Source organism: Herpailurus yagouaroundi, unplaced genomic scaffold (assembly GCF_014898765.1).
Source record: "Herpailurus yagouaroundi ecotype Mexico unplaced genomic scaffold, PumYag 569, whole genome shotgun sequence".
In the NCBI taxonomy this organism is placed as follows: Eukaryota; Metazoa; Chordata; class Mammalia; order Carnivora; family Felidae; genus Herpailurus; species Herpailurus yagouaroundi.
The window spans coordinates 7665123-7673099 of record NW_024412786.1 but is presented as its reverse complement, the minus strand read 5'-3'; the positions used below and the strand labels follow the sequence as shown (position 1 = coordinate 7673099).

Here is a 7977-nt window from a genome sequence, read left to right as displayed (position 1 = left end):
CAAGTACCTGCTCTTCGTCTTCAATTTCGTCTTCTGGGTAAGCCCCGACCGGGGGTGGGGCGGGAGGGCGACGGGGGCCCCCCGAGCCCCGGCAGGCCGCGCGCCGCGCTAGGCCCCGCACAGGGGGCGCAGCCAGGACGCCAAGTTGCGGGGCCACCTGTGGGCGCCGTTCGCGGGTGGGGGTCCTGGGCGGGCACGCGGGGAGGTGAGGGTCGTCCTGGCGATGGCGACGCTGGGGGCTGCGAGCCGGGTCTAGGGGCTTCTGCGCGGCCGGGCCCAGGGCCCCCGCGGTCGGGCCGGGGCGTTCGGGGGCTTCGGGTCTGTGCCCGCTGGGTGATGGCGGTCGGTGCGGTGGGTGCGGGCTCCGAGCCGCCGGCCGCGGAGTCAGGGACCACCCGGCTTCGCGGGGACCGAGGGGGCTCGGGGGCGGGGCTCCAGGCGCCCCGCCCCCATGAGCTCATCGGGGCCACCGCCCCTGAATGGGCGGCCGGGGGGGGGGGGTGCGCACTCGGTCCGAGTGTCGGGAACCGTCCACTCCACTCCACTCCTGGCCCAGGCCGGCTCCCACCCCGGTCAGCTGCCGCCGCCCCGGGGACCGCCGTGAGGGTTCCGGGCCGCGGCGGAGCTCACACAGGAAGCACCTCAGCACAGTGTGGCCCGCGTGCTGGGCGCCCGCACCGCGGTGGCCACGCTTTGTGGGGCTGACTCCCCTGCACCCCTCACCCAGACCGAGACTGCAGCCCGGCCTCGCCCGGGAGGCTGTGGAAGCTCGGACGGGAGTGGGGCTGCGGCGGCCGTTCGGAGTTGGCACAGGACAGGCGGCCCTGAGGACCCGAGCCTCTCTGGGCACGCGGCCTGGGTCTGGGTGGATGCCCAGGTCTGGGCTGAGGTCTGGGTTTGGACATCCCCCTTGGAAAGAGGTCCTCCCAGGGTGGTCATCTCTGGGTGCAGGAGGGTCTTGGGGGCTCCAGGCTGCTGACCTGCCAGTTGTGTTTTCCTGGCCTGGGTTAACCGCTGGTGTGTAACCGCTGGTGCTTTGGCACGGTCTTTGCTTCCTGTCTGTGTCGGGGTTGGGGAGGGGCCCGAATGGGTGCAGGAACCCCTCTCGGGCCCTGCTCTGCCTCCCTGGGCAGTGACTGGGTACCCTCCTGGGCCCCTCCATCCTGCTGTGCCGCCACAGGCCGCTCACCCTTTCTCAGGAGGGACCCTGACAACATCTGGTGGACAGTGTATTTCTCCAGTAGACACTGGGGGGTAAACTTTTAAAGTGGCCCCTGAGCAAGTGTGTGGGACCGGGGACATCTGTTTCGCATCTGGACAGCCGAGGATCCCAGAGTGAATCTCGGGGCAATGAGGTATTTGGGGTGGCGAGGACAGAGACTGGAGTAAGCTCTGGCTGGGGGTGGAGTGGGGGTGTCACATCCTACCTGGCTGGGGAGGCACAGGTGGGGGGGGTTGCGGCCACTGGCCTCTGCCCGGGGAGTGGGGGGCAGTGGGGCTGTCAGGATGGGCCAGGTGTGGCCTGAGCAGCCACCGGGGCCTTCACTCAAGGGGTGTTGTCAGTGTCACGTTAGCGTTTGCCTGCTGTGGCCTGGGCATGTAGGGGGCCAGGGGCACATCCAGACGCCCCTCTGCTGGCCCTTAGGCCCATCCCCTGCGAGCAGAGCCTGGACGTGGGGTCAGGGCCTTGACCAGGAGGTAGAGGGTAGGCGGACGTAGACAATGTGGCTTGGAGTAGAGTCTTGTCCTCAGGCTGAGTGTCTTTGCTGGGTAAGTCCCTCCCCCCTGCCCAGCCTGGCAGGTCTCCAGGGCAGCCCCCACTCACCCCCCAGCTCTACTTGGGTGAGCCTGGTATTTCCCCAGGCAGCTGGGGTGGAGGCCTCACACGTCCCCAGGGGCTGCTCTGTATTGAGGCTTGAAGAGATGTTTGAGGCCTCTCCCCTCAGCAGCCTCCCCGCTGAGCACTGAGAACTATGTTCCACGGTCCACGGTCACCGTGGCCCCACCCACCCCTGCGGTGGGGGCATGCAGAGCTGAGCAAGGCGGGGCTGGGGGGGCACCGCTCTGGCAGAGCCCCTCTCAGGGGGGGGCGTCCTGCCTCTCATGGCCGAGAGCACGGAGCCGTGGGGGTGGGTCTGGATGCTGGAGCCCCTCCCCACTGTCCCGGTCCTGGGCCTTGGCTTCCTGCCCTCTAAGGTGGAGGTCCACATCCTATCTCCCGGGGTTGGCCGATTACTAACGCTCCAGCGTTCGGAACTCAGGAAATGGTTGTAGAGCGTGGCCCATGTGGGCAGTGCCTTGGGGAAGGGGCTTGGGGGACCCCAGAGGATGTCGGGTGAGCCCAGCCTGACTCTCGCTCACTGGGCGGCCTGGCCACGGTACAGGAGCGGGTGCAGACGGGGAGCTGGGAGGAGGCTTCGACAGTGGGTGTCTGGACCAGGTGCTTTTAAAAGTTCCGTTTCAGAGAGTGAGGAGGCTCCCACGACGGGGGGCGGGGGGGGGGCTGGCTCCTCCGGGAAGGGGCGCCGTCACCTTGCACACTCACGAGGCACGTCTCCTCCTTGTGCTCAGACTTCGGGGCCCCGGGCAGTGTGCATTCCGTAGGCCTGCCCACCGCCCGCTGGGGGCTCCCTGGCCGGGTGGGCATCGGGCAGTGAGGCAGGGACAGAGTGGGGGCCGGGCCTGGGCCAAGCCTTCGGGACGGTGCCGGTGGTGCAGACACCCTGCCCGGCAGCGAGGAGATCCTCCCGGTGGGGCGGGACCCGGAGCTTCCCGGCAGAGGCGGCAGGTCCTTGGGACTCCTGCCGCTGGGGCATTTCAGGAAGGGCAGAGGCTCCCCTCCCCGGGACCCGGGGCAGGTGACTGGCACGTGTAAGGTCGCTCGCCTTCCTCGTCTGTGAAGTGGGTACGATCGCAGCCCTCTCCTTAGAGGCTGGCCGGGGAGAGTGCCGCGTGCCCCGCCCGGGCCTGGCTGCTCCTCCGACCTAATGCCTTCCGTGGCCGCCTTCCAGAGGCGGGGCAGCCAGGCCCGGCTGGGAACAGGGCTGATTAGAAGCCTCGCTAACTGGCATTTCATTCTCGCTTCCAGACAGCACATGACTGTCTGTCACTTAGCGGTTCTGTCGCCTTCCTTCCGGGAGAGGGGATGTGACCCTGGCGGGCTCTGGGTGGGGGTGGGGATTTCCTGTGCCCCGTTTCGGGGGGTGGGCCAGTGGACGGAGTGAGTGGCACAGCTTTGGGGGAAACAGCCGTTGGGCTGAGACAAGAAAAGGAAGTCTGTGGTCTGTCCTTGGAACGAACTGCCCCCCGCCCCCCAAGGATGTCTAGGCGGCGAGAGGCCTGGGACCCTGGCTGGTTCTGCTCTGGGGCTGGTGCGGTGCCCTTCCTGCAGGGTTCCCACCCCACCCCCAGCTCAGGTCTGTCCCCAGGAGTTGAGTTCACCCCCAATCCCTAGCTCACTCTGCTTCGAAGTCCAGACAGGGAGACGGACCCCAAAAGCCCCCTCTCCCAAAGAATCTACCCCGTGCCTTCATAGCAGCGCCTGAAACCCCGTAAGGGGAAGAGCCTGGGGCAGAAAATCAATAAGGCAGAGTCCAGGCACCCGTGGGAGGGGCAGATGGTCACCTTTGCACTGGCCCAACGTTTTGGGTTGGGGATGGAGAAGCACAGGGGCTCTTCCTCTGGCCCTGGCACCCCAGGACCCAGGCCAGGGCACACGGCAAGGGCCGGGTGGTTTTCAGCCCTGGGTCTGCCCTGTGGCCAGCCTGTCTCGTCCTTGACCGAGAACCAGGCTCACCCGGAATTGGCCCTCAGGACCCTTTTCCTGGGCTGTTTTCCACCTGTCTGGCAGAATGTGGTTTGACCCAGCGTGCTTCCAGAAAGCACTGGACTTCTCAGTGCCCCCCTGCCCCCAAAGCACACATCATTTGTACTTTGGGGCCTGGCCTAAGCCCATCCTGATGGCAAAGCAGGTGCTAATTCACACAAGACCACTTGGGGGCTTTCCGGGTGGACCCCCAGAGGCTAGGGGAGTCCCCATGGGCCAGCCGAGCCATTTCCCTTCCTAAGCTAGCTGCCAGGGACGGGGGTTGCCACCCCCCCCTCCCCCCCCCCCCGTCCCCGACCATGAGGCCTGGCCAGAGTGAGGGGCTTGGGAGGCAGGTTGGGCTGGGGGTCAGGTTGGGCCTGTAAGTTCCTCCAGTCAGTGGCCAGGGTGCTCTGGGCAGCAGACCAGAGGCCAGCAGCTCAGCCAGGGCCTGGGGGTTCGTGCCTCTTTGTCCCCTTCTTCTGACTTTGGAGGGTTAATCTCCCTCGCCTGCCTCCGATGAGTGGGGAACACGGTCATTGTCAAGAAGGTAAAAGACAGGAAGCCAGGGCCGTCTGCCCTGCAGAGTCGGCGAGTGGCTGACCCACCCTGGCGTCCGTGTCACACAGGAATCGTCTGTCCCAGCTGTCCCACACCCGGCTTGGCCTGGGTCATAGACGCCCTCGGGAGATGTCTAGCTACTCCCTGTCACCTGTCTTACCTGTGCCATCACAGGTGTATGTCGAGGCTGGTTTTGCACTGCCGCTGACAGCCAACTCCTGACCGAGGACGTGGACACTCAGGCTGAGACCCAGGGCCGAGAGGGACCCTGTTGCGGCTGGGGGAGCAGGACTGGGGACTACCTGCCTCCCTGGGTCTCCATCCTGGGGGCCGGGAGGCCTGGCCCCCGGAGCTCAGGGCCCTTGGTCTTGGGTGGGGGCCTCCGAGAGGCAGTGGGTTTGGTAGTCACCGAGTGTGGTCCCACCCGGAGCTCACGGGGAGCTCACCCTCTCCCATGGCTGTGGCTCTGCTTGGCAGAAGGCCCACACTGCTCCCTCTGGATGGGCAGTCTTTCGCTGTGTCCCTGAGATGATAAGAGCTCCGGCCCACGTGAGGTGGCCCTCCCCTGGGCCAGCTGGGCACAGGGCTGGACGTCTCCTTTGCCTGCAGCCGGGGCCCAGCCGAGGAGGCCCTTGCCCCGCTGTGCCTCACAGCCTGGCGTGGCTCCAGGGCTGGGGCTCCCCTGGGGCGGGGACAAGGACATCCTGACCTACTCTCTGGTCCCCTGCCCAAGCCCGCCCACCTCCCATCTCCCTCCCCAGGAGGAAGGCCAGCCCACCTCTGCAGCCTGTCTTCTCTGGCAGGTCACTGGGACGTCTGTGCCCACATGCCCTCCCTGCAGCGGGCGGGTTTGGGGCAGGGGAGCAGCCCACTTCCTGGTTTCACTACGCGGGGATTGGGTGGTAGGGTCGGGGTCTGGCCCTGCAAGTGGCTCTCCAGTGTGGCCCTAGAGGTGGCAGGGTGGGCTGGGAAGTCCCAGCTGAACGGGCCCTTGAGGGCCTGTGTCATGACCCCCTTCTCACCTGCCTTTAGGCGCCGGGCCAGGCGGCTTCCTGAGGTTCAGGGGCCTCGAGAGACACTTCTGCCTCCTGGCCAAGGTGAGGGTCTCTGCTCCTGGTTCCACTTCCTTCCTGCCTTGAGCTGCTCTCAGAGGCCGGGGTGGGCCCCCCCTCCCACCCCCACCCGCCCCCAGGAAGGCCTGAGGTGGGTCTAGGGAGGAGTCTGGACCTGTCCCCTCATGGTGGGTGGAGAGTGAGGGCCAGCCTGCAGGAACCCAGGACCTGCATCCAGCCTGAAAGATGGCAACAGGACTTCCCCCTTCCCTACTCACCCTGTGGAGCCCATCCTAAAAGTGTCTTTTTTTTTTTTTAAGTCTGTTCATTTATTTTGAGGGCGGGGGAGGGACAGAGGGAAAGGGAGAGAGAAAATCTCAAGCAGGCTCCACATTCAGCACAGAGCCCCATGCGGGGCGTGGTCTTATGCACCTAGAGATCATGACCTGAGCCGAAATCAGGAGGCAGATGCCCAGCCCACTGAGCCACCAGATGCCCCTGAAGCGTCTTTGCTGCGCAGCATTTCCTCCGACTTAACCTGGTGGCCCTGACGGCGTTTATGGCCTGTGCTTCCCTCCTGGGGGGTCTCCAGCTCCCCGCCAGCCGCCAAGCCGAGTGGGTGCTTCCCCATGCCTTTTCCCGCGAGCATGTCCCCTGGAGGCGGCGGGTCGGGGAGCGGAGCTGGCGCGGAGCCCGGCACCCTCCCTCTCGGTGGACCTGCCCCCCTGCCCCTGACACCCAGGCCCCGGGCAAGACCAGCACCGCCTGGAGGGTGTCAGTGACGCACCAGTTGTCCTCGTCGCCCATGGAGCGCGTGGGTGGGACGGGGGTGACCGCTCAGCTGCGGGCCCGGGGTGCGGCTGCCCCAGGCCTGTCCGGGCAGCACCCGCTCCCTCTTGCTCCCTTTTAGCCGCTTCTTGGAAACGGCCGGCAGGCTGGGCAGGATCCCAGCGCACTTGGCTGTCCCCTCCTGTTTCAGCTGAGGCTGATATTTATTAATTCTCAGAAGGGAAGAAGAAAGAAACAGAAACAGAGCCTTTCATAGGGTCCTAAAGTGGCCGTGCTGTCTCCACCGTGGGACCCGCCCCTGTGACCAAACTGGCAGTCTCCTTCCTGAGTGCTGTGCCCTGGCCCGCCCTGTGGGAGCCTTTGGGGGGCAGAAGCCTGTTGGGGGGCAGGGGTGGGGTGCAGGAGGCTGTTGGGGGGCAGGAAGCTGTCGGGGGGCAGGGGTAGGGGGCAGGAACCTTTCGGGGGTAGGAGCCTGCTGGGGGGGCAGGGGCAGGAGTCTGTTGGGGGAGGCAGGAGGCTATTGGGGCAGAAGCCCTATCGGGGGGGGCAGGAGGCTGTCGGGGGGCACGGACTGGGGCCAGCGGGGCTTCCGGCAGGCGAGGGGGTCCGGTGACCATGCGTGCAGGGTCCTGTTGGGTGGGGATGATGAAGCGTGTCCGGCCCTACCGCTGATACACCTGCCGCGATGACCATGGCCGCCGGCGCGTGTCGTGAGCCAGTGTTATCCGGGGGCGGCATGGGAAGCACTCTGTGACATGAGCTTATGTACCTTTATATCCTTGTCTTACGAGGGAGGGTGTGGAGGAGCAGTCACGGAGGTGAGCCTGAGGTGAGCGCAGGGCACCCCTGGCTGCCCGCTCTGGGCCCCACCCACTGCCGTCACTCCTGCGGTCCCTTAATGCTGGACGTCTGGGCTCCACAGTTCTGCGGTCCCTTCTTTGGCCCTAACACCTTGGTTCTGTGGCAGGACTTCAGCACAACCTCTCCAGGTGCTTGCCACGGGCCATGGGCACCCTGGCGAGCCCAGAGTGTCGGCCTCCTCACCTTGAGGCCCAGTGGGACCCGGGAGAAACATTTACCCCCAAAGACCTTGCTTAGAAGTCCGTGGTCAGGGTTGACTGGGCAGCTGGGGGTTGAGCACAGCTGTGTCAGACGTGGAGCACCCGGCACGTGTGGGAAGCGCACACCTTGCTTGCTCAGTGCTGACCCAGGTGGACCCCTTGGGGCTTGTCACCGTGTCGAGATAAGGGACGTGTCCACCAGCCCCGGCGGCGTCCCGGGGCCTTGGGGCCCCTCCCCCACCCCGGGGCGGCCAGGGGCCTGTTTTCTGTCGCTGCGCGTGATTTGCATTGCGTGTACTTTATTTAGAAGCCGCTCTCCATTTGGTCTGGCTTCTGTCGCTCAGCACAGTTCTCGAGCCTGCGGGCTGTCGTGCAAGGGACACACTTCCTACTGCCGGTGGCTTCGCCGCGTGGCTGGGCCACTTTGTTTTCGTTCAGACTGTGGGTTCTCCAGTTGAAGGAGAGGTCTGGGGCTGGGAACAGCGGGGCCCACGTCATGGTGGGGGCGCTCTCGTTCACGTCCCTGGGGGGACACCTGCGCCTTGCCACATGGTGGGTGTGTGCTGGGCCGGGTGGAGGACTGCCTTTTTCTGCCAGCACATGGACTTCCCTTCCCTGCCGGGGGCGCTTTCCGATCGCACCCCACCCCACCCCCAGTACAGATAAAGTGACCTAAGGTGAGCATCTGCCCCTCCTCTCCACACCCCCC

The 7977-nt window shown here is 65.9% G+C and overlaps 1 protein-coding gene across 1 annotated transcript in view; it reads left to right on the top strand.

The window, feature by feature from the left end:
- Positions 1–7977, top strand: part of CD81 (CD81 molecule) — a 31202-nt gene that overhangs the window by 14208 nt on the left and 9017 nt on the right. The window contains exon 2 of the mRNA XM_040466104.1: positions 1–37. The gene's annotated coding sequence lies outside the window, so the exon portion shown is untranslated. The remainder of the gene's footprint in view (positions 38–7977) is intronic.